Raw genomic sequence first — 12507 nt, 5'->3', positions numbered from 1 at the left:
AAACCACTGAGTCATCCAATCCTCCTTGCATTTGATATTATCAGGGTGTCCAGCGCAATCCTTCTTTGCCTTCTTGCCTTGGCAAGTAATATAAATGTTTATATGCTGATATACATATCTGATTGTATGCACATATTTTATATACACACAAAAACTGTAATTAAGCTCTTAGCTTTCGAGCAGATCCTAATTGGAGTTTCGATCACACAGCAGGCTCCGATCCAGATTACTTTATTCTAGCTACTTATGTAGCAATGATTCAGTGTTCCATGTCATAGTGTACTTTCATTAATTTCTAGTCTTCAGCACACAGGGTGCTTGTCAGTATTGGACTCCCCGAGCAGTTACATGTTTTGACATGTAATATACATTCCAATTGCATTGTTTCATATTATATGAACTTTTAAAATTATTGCTGTGAATTGATTTCTTTATTTAATGATTTGAAAAGGCTTATATATCAGTTAATATAAGTATCTCCAACAGAGAAATTCCCAATTATTATTAACTTATTAAGACTGAGTGCTGGAAATGAATTAGAAGTAGCCGTATTTGGAAAATTATTAATCTATGCAAAAATTTCAGAAGTTGACCCAGTTTGGATAAGCTAAGTTTGAATGTGGTTCCGATGGCAAAGAATGTTCCACTGCACAGGCACACATTCACTTTGCACTTTGTATCATTTGTTTTCTCACCATCATCATTTATAAAGACAAGCATCTCCTGCCTATGACTGTCAAAATGATTACTTGTCCTTTATTAAAGAAAATCACAAATAGTTTTATTTATTGTGTTTAGCTGCTGGGGATGAAAAATCAAGTGGCAGACAGAGTATGTACCAATTTTCCCTGGTGGTCTACTTGAAGGGTTGTATCCATTTCTCAATTTCCGTGTTGATAAGTGTACAGGTCAGCCTATGAAACAGAAAGTGAAGTCATATATTTTACCTCAAAACGGATCTGACTCCTGAAAATACTGGAGGCAAAAACCCTGGAATCATTTGGAACAGTTGCATGCTACAACAAGGGGAGGTCAATTTATGATACTGGATGCATGAATTAAGATGGCAAATAATCTTCCTCATCTCTTTGATAGGCCTGTAAATTGTGACTCCTCATTTGTATGAAGAACTTGGATTTTTCAGGACTGCTGCTAGTTGCACATCTTGCAGTAGATCAGCTACTAATCATCACACTGAAGCTGATGACAGGGCTCTTAAGTAGCTAACAAAAGCAAAATACTGCAGATGCTGGAAATCTGAAATAAAAATGTCACTTGGACAAGTGTGGATTAATAAGGGAAAGCCAGCACGAATTTGTTAAAGGCAAATCATGTTTGACTAACTTGATTGAGTTTTTTGATGAGGGTTGATGAGGGCAATGCAGTTGATGTTGTGTATATGGACTTCCAAAAGGTGTTTGATAAAGTGCCACATAATAGGCATGTCAGCAAAATTGAAGCCCATGGAATAAAAGGGGCAGTGGCAACATGGATACGAAATTGGCTAAGTGACAGGAAACAGAGGGAGGTGGTGATCGGCTGTTTTTCAGACTGGAGGAAGATATGTAGTGGTGTTCCCCAGGGGTACTTTTCTTGATATATATTAATGACTTGGATTTGTGTGTACAGGACACAATTTCAAAATTTGCAGATGACACAAAACTTGGAAGTGTAGTAAACAGTGAGGAGGATAGTGATAGACTTCAAGAGGACAGAGACAGGCTGGTGGAATGGGTGGACACATGGCAGTGAAATTTAACGCTGAGAAGTGTGAGGTGATACATTTTGGTAGGAAGAATGAGGAGAGGCAATATAAACTAAAGGGTACAATTCTAAAGGGGGTGCAGGAACAGAGAGAACTGGGGGTATATGTACACAGATTGTTGAAAGTGGCAGGACAGGTTGAGAAAGTGGTTAAGAAAGCATATGGGATCCTGGGCTTTATAAATAGAGGCATAGAGTACAAAAGCGAGGATGTTATGTTGAACCTTTATAAAACACTGGTTCGGCCACAATTGGAGTATTGTGTCCAATTCTGGGCACCGCACTTTAGGAAAGATGTGAAGTCCTTAGAGAGGGTGCAGAAAAGATTTAGTAGAATGGTTTCAGGGATGAGGGACCTTAGTTTCCTGGATAGACTGGAAAAGCTGGCATTGTTCTCCTTACAGCAGAGAAGGTTGAGAGGAGATTTGATAGAGGTGTTCAAAATCTGAAGGGTCTAAACAAAGTAAATAAAGAAAAATTGTTCCCACTGGTGGAAGGGTCGTAAACTAGAGGACACAGGTTTAAGGTGATTGGCAAAAGAACCAAAAGCGACGTGAGAACAAACTTTTGTACGCAGCGGATGATTAGGATCCGGAATGCACTGCCTGAAAGGGTAGTGGAAGCAGGGTCAGTTGTGGCTTTCAAAAAGGAATTAGATAGGTACCTGAGGAGAAAAATTTGCAGGGCTATGGGAAAAGAGCGGGGGAGTGGGACTAGCTGGATTGCTCTTGTAGAGAGCCGGCGCAGGCTTGATGGGTCGAATGGCCTCCTTCTGTGCCGTAACCATTCTATGATTCTATGAAAAACAGAAAATGCTGGAAACACTCAGCAGATCAGGCAGAATCTGTGGAGAGAGAAACAGAGTTAACGTTTCAGGTCGATGAGTTAGGTAGATACCTACACTACGGCAGATACTAATAGCTAAAGTTGCACAGGTGACAGTTGGCTCATCCTGCTGTAGCCATGCGTCCCATCAGCTGGTCATGGAGTAGTAGCATTTATGGCAGATGTGAAGTAGACTATGGCTCAGACTATACTGACCTGGCTAAAAGCAATCACAGGCAGCCAAATGTTTTGTAAGGGAAAATATTGCAAACAGTTAATGGAAAAGAAAAAGAAAAGAAAATGAAATTTACTTCTGCAGATATCTGTTAAATGGATGTTTCTATACAGTGAATTTGAAAGTCCAAAACAGGAACTGAAGTTCAGTTGATTAACCTGAATCAAATTAATACAGACCTTATTTCTCCACTGTTAGCTTAGTGGTAAATGCACTGCCTGGCATTGCACTGAGCCATCTAGACGATGAAAGTGCCTCGTTTGGTTCCTGGTCTGGACTGAGTTAGCTGATTACAGTCAGGTGGCAGTTGGAGGTGCTACAATTGACCTCAGTCCCCTTAGACCTAGCGGTGAGAAAATAAACTTTTAAGTGCCAGCTTGACTTAGTGTAAGTGTCCTGTAAGTGTGCTGTTGTATTCAAAATTGATGTGCAGAGGTCCACATATGGGAAAAGCTAAATCTGGGTTATTGTAAATTCATATTTGTAAGGAAAGCACAGACTATTCAATAAAGGTAATTGACTTGGGAAATGGAGAGGGAGGTGATGCATGATGAAGAAATATATACACAGGGCACAATAGTGCTAAAACTGCTTGCTGATACTACTCCTGTTGCTCCTTTATTTTCTTAGTTTTCTGCCCCTTTCAACGCCAACCTCCATGGGCATATGGAATTTGGGTGAGGACAAGTTTGGGGCTTAGTTCGATGATTGAAAAGTTTGCCAATACTCACTATCTAGGCTCAGACATGAAGAATAGCCACTTGGTTGAGATGCTGGATGGCTATCACAATTCATGGAACAGTATCCCAACATGCATTAGGAGACCAGAGAAAACATCTGAAGCATTGTCTAGTGGAATATGTACCATTTATATTTCAAAGTATTTCCAGCAACAGATTACATTATTACGTCATTGCAATATCATTATCAAATAGAAGTCTCTCGTTAGCTGATTGTTACATCCCTATACAAAACCCTGGTTAGACCACACCTGGAGTACTGTGAGCAGTTCTGGGCACCGTAACTTTGGAAGGACATATTGGCCTTGGAGGGAGTGCAGCGTGGGTTTACTAGAATGATACCCGGACTTCAAGGGTTAAGTTACGAGGAGAGATTGCACAAATTGGGGTTGTATTCTCTGGAGTTTCGAAGGTTAAGGGGTGATCTGATCGAAGTTTATAAGATATTAAGGGGAACAGATAGGGTGGATAGAGAGAAACTATTTCCGCTGGTTGGGGATTCTAGGAGTAGGGGGCACAGTCTAAAAATTAGAGACAGACCTTTCAGGAGTGAGATTAGAAAACATTTCTACACACAAAGGGTGGTAGAAGTTTGGAACTCTCTTCCGCGAACAGCAATTGATACTAGCTCAATTGCTAAATTTAAATCTGAGATTGATAGCTTTTTGGCAACCAAAGGTATTAAGGGATATAGGCCAAAGGCAGGTATATGGAGTTCGATCACAGATCAGCCATGATCTTATCAAATGGCGGAGCGGGCACGAGGGGCTGAATGGCCTACTGTTTCTATGTTCCTATGTTTCCTATGTTCCTATAAATGTCAATGAGCTGAGTCTCCTTTTCAAGACCCATGCTCTTCTTGTGTTTTTAATCAATGTGTCACTTCCTATTGAAATCAAAATGAATCATTTTCTGAGGCCCCATGCAACTGGTGGGACATGGGGCCATGCAAAGTTCCACCCATTGGCAGCGAAAATCCATGAGTCCCACTCTTCCACCATAGCAATAGCAGAGCAGAACCTCTGCTCGCTGGCACACAAATTCTGTCCAAATTTGCCGATCAGGGACATGTGTATAATTTGGGTGGGTGCCCATGCTGTTTGTGTTGCAGTTGAGGAACAGTTGGTGGAGGGGAGAAAAATTGCCTGGGGGCATTGAAGAGTTAGATGTGCTGGCGGAAGATATCAAAACATTTAGAACAAGTGGCTGGTTCCCAGATGGCCATCCTTCCTTACGGCAACTGATTGCTCTGCGATCACATGCTGCAGGAAACTGGCCTTTTAAATTTTTGTTCGACCCACTTCCAATAGAAATCTCATTGTTGAGAAAAGGTGGTGGAGACCTTGCATAACCAGGTCATAGAATCATAGAATCATAGAATGATACAGCACAGAAGGAGGCCATTTGGCCCATTGTGCCTGTGCCGGCTTTTTGAAAGAGCTATCCAATCATTCCTACTCCCCTGCTCTTTCCCCGTAGCCCTGCAAGTTTTCTCCATCAATTATTTGTCCAATTTCCTTTTGAAAGTTTTATTGAATCTGCTTCCACCATCCTTTCAGGGAATGCATTACAGATCATTACAATTGGCTGCGTAAAAAAATTCTCCTCATCTCGCCTCTGGTTCTTTTGCTAATTACCTTAAATCTGTGTCCTCTGGTTAGCAATCCTTCTGACACTGGAAACAATTTCTCCTTATGTACTCTATGAAAACTCTTCATGATTTTGAACACCTCTATCAAATTTCCCCTTAACCTTCTCTTATCTAAAGAGAACAACCCCAGCTTCTCTAGCCTCGCCACATAACTGAAGTCCCGCATTTCTGGTACCACTCTAGTAAATCACCTCTCCACCCTCTCTATGGCCTTGATATCCTTCCTAAAGTGTGGTGCCCAGAATTGGTCACAATACTCCAGCTGGGTCCTCACCTGTGTTTCATAAAGGTTTTCCATAACTTCCTTGCTTCTGTACTCTATACCTCTATTTATAAAGCCAAGGATCCCACATGCCTTTTTAACAGCCTTCTCAACTTGTCTTGCCACCTTCAAAGATTTGTGTATGTGCACACCCCAGGTCTCTCTGTTCCTGCACTCACTTTAAAATTGTACCATTTAGTTTATATTGTCTCTCCTCATTCTTCCTACCAAAATTAATCACTTCACACATCTCTGCGTGAAATTTCATCTGCCATGAGTTTGTCCATTTCACCAGCCTGTCCATTCCTTGTTGAAGCCAGTTGCTATCCTTCTCACTGTTTACTACATTTCCAAGTTTCGGGTCATCTGCAAACTTTGAAATTATGCCCTGGAAACCCAAATCCAGGTCATTAATATATATCAAAAAGAGCAATGGTCCCAGCATCAACCCCTGGGGGACACCACTGTATACTTCTCTCCAGTCTGAAAAACAACCGATCACCATTACTTTTCCTGCTTTCTGTCTCCTAGCCAATTTCTTAACCACGTAGCCACAGCCACACAACATCAACCGCACTACCCTCATCAGCCGTCTCCATTATTTCATCAAAGAACTCAATCAACTCAGTCAAACTTAATTTGCTTTTAACAAATCCATGCTGGTTGTCATTAATTAACCCATTTTTTTTCATGTGCCAATTAATTTTGTCCCGGATTAGTGTCTCTAAAAGTTTGCCCACCACTAACGTTAGGCTGATTGGCCTGTAGTTACCAGATTTATCCCTCTCTTCTTTTTTGAAGAGGGGTGTAACAGTTGCAATCTTCCAGTCCTCTGGCATCACTCCCAAATCTAAGGAGGATTGGAAGATTGTGGCCAGAGCCTCCACAATTTCCACCTTTACTTCTCTCAGCAACCTTGGATGCATCCCATCTGGACCGGGTGACTTTTCTACTTTGAGTGATGCCAACCTTTTAAGTACCTCTTTTTCTATTTTTATTCTATCCAATTTCTCTAATACCTCCTCCTTTACTGTGATCATTGCATTAACAGCAACTCATGCATTGGAAATTCCACTGGCTAATTTCCCATTCTGTGTAATAATTTGGAGCAGTGAGAGTTTCACTCTTCCCCTTTAGTTCTTAAGAAGAACCTGGCATGACCTCACTAAAATACTTGGAAATTCTTGAGGGTTTCAACCTGCTTGTCTCTCGTCGACGGATCACAATCCAGCATGTTCCCTGAGAGCCCTTGAGAGCTCATTCTTTCAGAGGTGGAATAAGTTGGCTTCTCTTTAAAATCTGACTTTTGAATTGCTCTTTGTTAGAAAGGACTGAGTGTCAAGTGGCATCTTGAGTAACTGTTGCATCAACCCCACATGGTTCAGTGAATGTGGGACAAGAATATCTAGAATGTGCTTCACAGTAATGCAGGCTTATTAGTTACAGCTTGCACTCTAATGGTTATATACAATGAGCATTGTTAAGAATCTTCAAGAAAGCACATGTGGTGAACTAAAAGTTATGGAGCAAATATATAGTGGATTGAAGATTTGAGCCCAAACAGCAGCATATAATTGGGAAGGTAAACTGACAACTTGGGGGTATTGATAGCACATATAAATGGTAGCCCTATATATTTACAAGAGGTTGGATTAGTCCATTTTGATTTATTATTAGCATGTGGTGTCAGCTTTGACTTAGTGATAACACTCACGCTTCCAAGTCAGAAGGCTGTGGGCTCAAGTCCCACTTGAGTATACAATCAAATGAGTTTGATACATCAGTGCAATTGTCTCAGTTTTTACCAAGGACGAGACAGGCAACTTATTTAATCTAAAAGGGAACGAGGGGGTGTTGCACATATAAGTTGTGACACTATTCACATTACTGCCAGCATAGTTGCCGAATAGCTGTGTAAATTTAAGATCAATAGATCTCAGGGGCTGGATAATAGGCATACAAGGAACCTTAAGGAACTAAGGGAGGAAATTGCAGGAACTCTGGCACACATCTTCCAGAAATCACTGAATACTGGAGAGGTGTCTAGGGACTGGAGAAAGGCCAGTCCCCAGACACCTCTCTCTTTTTAAAAAATGCAGCAAATGTGACCCAGGAAACTACAGATCAGTGAGGTTAATGGCCATTGTAGGTAAAGTTATGGAAAAGCTTATTAAAGATAAGATCATGAAGCATCTGGATAGACATAAACTCGTAAAAGATTGCCAATATAGGTTCATGAGGGGGAGGTCTTGCCAATCTATTTTACTGATTTTCTTTGAGGGTGTGACAAAGGATCTCGGATAGGGGTAAGGCAATGGATATGGTGTACTTGGATTTCAGCAAGGCGTTTGATGCAGTTTCTCTGGAAAGGCTGGAACTGAATATGAAGAAAGCAGGAATCAGTGGAAATATTTTACAATGGATACGTAATTAGTTGACTGATAGAAACCAGAAGGTAGTCATACAAGGATTGTCATCAGCTGGGACGAATGTTACCAGTGGGATCCCACACAAGCCTGTTTTGGGACTTCTTTTTGATATCTTCATAAATGATCTGCAGCTAGGAGTCATGAGTAAAGTAGCTAAATTTGCAGATGATTCAAAGCTAATGAACATGGTAGACTGCAAAGCTGAACAGGATAAGCTACAGAAGGATTTGAATATACCTGGGAGTTGGGCAAACAAGTAGAAAATGAAATTCAATGGAGAAAAATGCAAAGTGCTTCCAATGGGGACAAAAATCCAAGATGGGACTTTAACTTAAATGAAAGAAAATAATGTGTATTGAAATTGAAAGTGGTCTGGGAGTCCTGATTGACAATTAATTAATGCTATAGCAACAATGCTCGGTGAAAGTGATTAAAGCAAATCGGATGTTGGGATGTATTAAAAGGTCAATATTGAGCCAAAATAGTGAGGTAATCCTGCCACTTTATAAATCATTGGTCTGACCGCACTTAAAATATTGTGTGCAGTTCTGGTCACCGCAGTACAAGAAATATATTGCTGCCATTGAAAGAATACAAAAGAGGGCAACCAGATTGATTGAGGAGATGGAGGGATTCGATTATGACGAGCGATTACCCAAATTGAGCATATTCTCACTGAGAAAGAGAAGGTTGAGAAGTGATATGATTGTTGCTTTTAGGATTCTGACGGGACTAGATAATGTAGACCATGACAAGCTGTTTCACTTTGCCCAGAACAATAGAACATGGACATGGACTGTGCTTGAAGGGGGGTAAATTCTAAACAAATCTGCAGAAATAAGATTTCAGTGAGCGAGAGGTAAATCTGGGGAACAGGTTCCTGAGGGAGGTGGTGGAGGTTGCTAGTGTTGATTCATTCAAATGAAAATTAGATAGATTTCTTTTGGAAAAATAACATTTTGGAATACATCTATGAGTAATTTGAGACATGACGGGAGGTGTGGGGAGGGGATTTTAACCCTCCCCCACGATGGAGGTGGATGTGGGGGGGGCGGGGGGTGTGGGTATAAATTGTTAAAAATGTGAAACCCGACCCCAACCTGCCGTGAATGTGACAACTTCCCGTTGAATCGCGCCAGGTTTGGGTGCGTCTGAGTAACCTGCTTTGGAGAGGCGGGTCTGTAATTATAATATTTAAAATAGGCTCCTTTCCAGAGATTTTGGCAGCGACTTGAAATTAATGCCTCCTGCGTGGATTTCCCGGGGTTTGGGAAACTCGGAGGTGTGATTGAATGGCACTTCATGGGGATGGTTAAAGGTCAGGAGTCCCGATATGAATAAAGGCTCAGTGCTCACAACTGCTTTCTCAATTCGCATTGGAAAATGGTTTGGCGAGAGCTCTTGTTGTGAGAGGCTTATTTGTACAGTTTGGAAGTGTTCACACAGAGAACATCACAATGGGTGGCACCATGGCTGATATTGATTGGACTGCAGATGAGGAAGACAATCAGCATCAGTAGCAGCAAGGGCGTGTTATGGAGAGAGCTGTAGATGGCCAGCAGAGAAAGGAGCAACAGAGGGGTTGAGGTCGCAGGAGGTACTACCCACCTAACAGGGTGTACAGAGGCTCAGCTTGTCGGAGGAGGAGTGCTTCCGAAGGCTGAGATTGTCACGTCAGGTGATCATGGACATCTGCAGCCTCCCAGAAGAAGACCTGCTCTCCCTGCTAGACCTGACGGCCATACATTACCAGTGGCTCTGAAAGTCACCACCGTCCTCAATCTTTTTGCCTCCAGTTCCTTCCAGGGCGCTACAGGAGACATAGAGAGGGTCATGCAGTTGGCTGCACATAAATGCATACGGCAGGTGACTGATGGATTGTTTGCCAGGGCTGGGGAGTATATAAACTTAAGCATGATTGAGGTGATCATATTTCACTTGCTGCTGAAATCAAGTCAACATGACTGAATCTTGTATGAGATGTTGGTCGGAGATATTTAATGCTGTCACCATGCAGCAGTGAAGTCCCAGTCTCTCCATCTCTGATGGCCAGGGACACTGATATGCCACTTATCTCCATTGCCTGCTGCTCTGCAGATGTCAACTGCACAATCTGTGGTGGGCCACATCCAGTCGTCTCCATCTCCATTGTATTTTGGGCTCTCTTCTCCTGCAAGGGAGAATGACAGACCTATGAGTGTCTGTAAGGAACGTATTCATCCGATGGATGTATTCGATGACGGTGACTATCAGGCAGAATCATCATGAGTGTCACTGGCATGCATTTGAGGACATGGGTTTAGAATCAGGTGAGCTGACTGAGGTGACATCACATTGCATAAGGATTGGGGTGAGTGACAGTGGTGGATGGATAAATGGGGAGGTGAGGAAGTGCATAGAAAGGGAACGATGGGTGTTGTTGAAACTTAAGTGGCTGTGAGAGTGATGTGATGGAGTACACTTGACAAGACAGGATGGGGGGGTGTACTACAGGATGTAGGTGAATCTGCAACTGTGCTCACCTTTCCTCACCTGGTTAGGACATTAAACTGCTTCCTGCACTGAATCCAGGTACGGGGCACAATACTCCTGCTGCTGATCTCCTCAGCAACCTCTAACCATGCCACCTTGGTTACAGCAACAGGTTCCTTCTTCCATTGCTTGGGAATCGTACCTCCATCCTCATTCATACTGCACCCAGCAGTATATCAAGTGAAGCATCACTGAAGCGTTGCGCAGCCTTTGACCGTCCTGACTCCATGTTTAAATTCTTTTCCTCTCTCTAGAAATGTTCCCAACTCCTCCAAATGCTATTTTTGTATTCGCCCTTTAAATAGATGAGGTAAAATCACATCATGAGGGTGCGCATCACGCCCGCTCATGTGCATTGGAGACGTACAACCCGGAAGTAAAATGATAATGAGGTATTGTTGTTGAAATCGGACATTCCCATGCATCCCATGATCTTCCCCATTTTGCACCTGCTATCGCCCTCCCCCCCCCACCCTCTCAGATGCCGCCTCTGCATTATTATCGGACCCATGCCAAGTATAGCATGCTTGGGAGGAACATGTGACTTTGGACTTATGGCTCCTAAAGCTTATCATCACTGGTGTTTACCTTGCCTCATGTCTGGGTTTGTTGTATACTAATGGATAGAGATCGATTGCCATGATTAGTCAACAACTCCATTATTGTATCATATGACTACCAGGATGGTAGAAGGCAAACTAGATGGACCTTGGTTGATTTTGTTTCGCAATTTCTACGTTCCATTGTTGGAGTGTTGTCTTTTGGATGAGATATTAAACTGAGGCCCTGTCTGCTTGGATCAGGTGGATGTAAAAGATTCCAAGGCACGATTCGAATAAGGGCAGGGGAGTTCTTTAGGAGGCCAACATTTATCTCTCAACCAAGGCTACCAGAAACAGATCAGTTGGTCATTTATCTCATTACTATTTTGGGACCTGGCTGTGTACAAATTGGCTGCTGCACTTGCCTACAAAATGTCTCGAGGATGTAAAAGGTAATTTATAAATGCAAGTAAATAGGTTGATCGGTCAGTCGGCCAACCGGTCAGTCAGTTAGTTAGTTAGTTTGTTCTTTTTTGTAATATAGAGAATATAACGTAAAAATACTGGCATTAACACCTTTTGGAACTAAGTGCTGGAAAAAGTGATGGGCCAAGATTATAGGACCGATTTTATGAATGCAGGTACTGGCGGGAAGCCACGCCCACCAGTTGCGCATTTCAGGAAATCGCAGGCACGCTGTCCATAATTTCTGGCCATTACAATTAATGGAGATAGTCTCCATTCTGCATCCACCTCCTTCCAGGCATGATGTAGAGCTGAACTATAGGGATGGTGCTGTTTTGTGCCAAACAGGACCGCCGTGCAACCACCTCATGCAACACTACCGCCATTTTCATAGAATCATAGAATCACACAACACAGAAGGAGGCCATTCGGCCCATCGTACCTGTACCTGCTGTTTGGAAGAGCTATCCAATTACTCCCACTCCTCTGCTCTTTCCCCACAGCCCTGCAAATTTTTCCTTTTCAAGTACATATCCAATTCTCTTTTGAAAGTTACATTTGAATCCGATTCCACCACCCTTCCATTCCAGAGCATAACAAAAATGTCTCGTCTCCCCCGTGGTTCTTTTGCCAATTATCTTAAATCTGTGTCCTCTGGTTACCGACCCTCCTGTCAGTGGAAACAGTTTCTCCCTATTTACTCTATCAAAACCCCTCATGATTTTGAACACCTCTATTAAATCTCCCATAAACTTCTCTGGTCTAAGGAGAACAATCCCAGCTTCTCTAGTCTCTCCACGTAACTGAAATCTCTCATCCCTGGTACCATTCTAGTAAATCTCCTCTGCACCCTCTCCAAGGCCTTGACATCCTTCCTAAAATGTAGTGCCCAGAATTGGACACAATACTCCAGCTGAGATCTAAAGATTTATAAAGGTTTAGCATAAATTCCTTGCTTTTGTACTCTATGCTTCTATTTATAAAGCCCAGGATTCCCTATGCTTTTTTAACCACCTTATCAATTTGTCCTGCTACCTTCAAAGATTTCAGTACATGCACTCC

General features: G+C 42.3%; 1 long non-coding RNA gene across 2 annotated transcripts in view; it reads right to left on the bottom strand.

Annotated features, from left to right (window-relative positions):
• Positions 1 to 531: 531 nt before the first annotated feature.
• LOC137340891 (uncharacterized) overlaps positions 532 to 12507 on the bottom strand; it is a 121225-nt gene continuing 109249 nt past the window's right edge. For both annotated transcript variants that reach the window (XR_010966898.1, XR_010966899.1), the window contains exons 2-4: positions 3004 to 3167; positions 2429 to 2608; positions 532 to 914 (exon numbers count right to left, since the gene is read on the bottom strand). This is a non-coding gene — a long non-coding RNA (uncharacterized lncRNA). The remainder of the gene's footprint in view (positions 915 to 2428; positions 2609 to 3003; positions 3168 to 12507) is intronic.

Source organism: Heptranchias perlo, chromosome 22 (genome assembly GCF_035084215.1).
Source record: "Heptranchias perlo isolate sHepPer1 chromosome 22, sHepPer1.hap1, whole genome shotgun sequence".
Classification (NCBI taxonomy): domain Eukaryota; kingdom Metazoa; phylum Chordata; class Chondrichthyes; order Hexanchiformes; family Hexanchidae; genus Heptranchias; species Heptranchias perlo.
The sequence above is the reverse complement of the archived record's forward strand: the minus strand, read 5'-3'. Positions and strand labels throughout refer to the sequence as shown.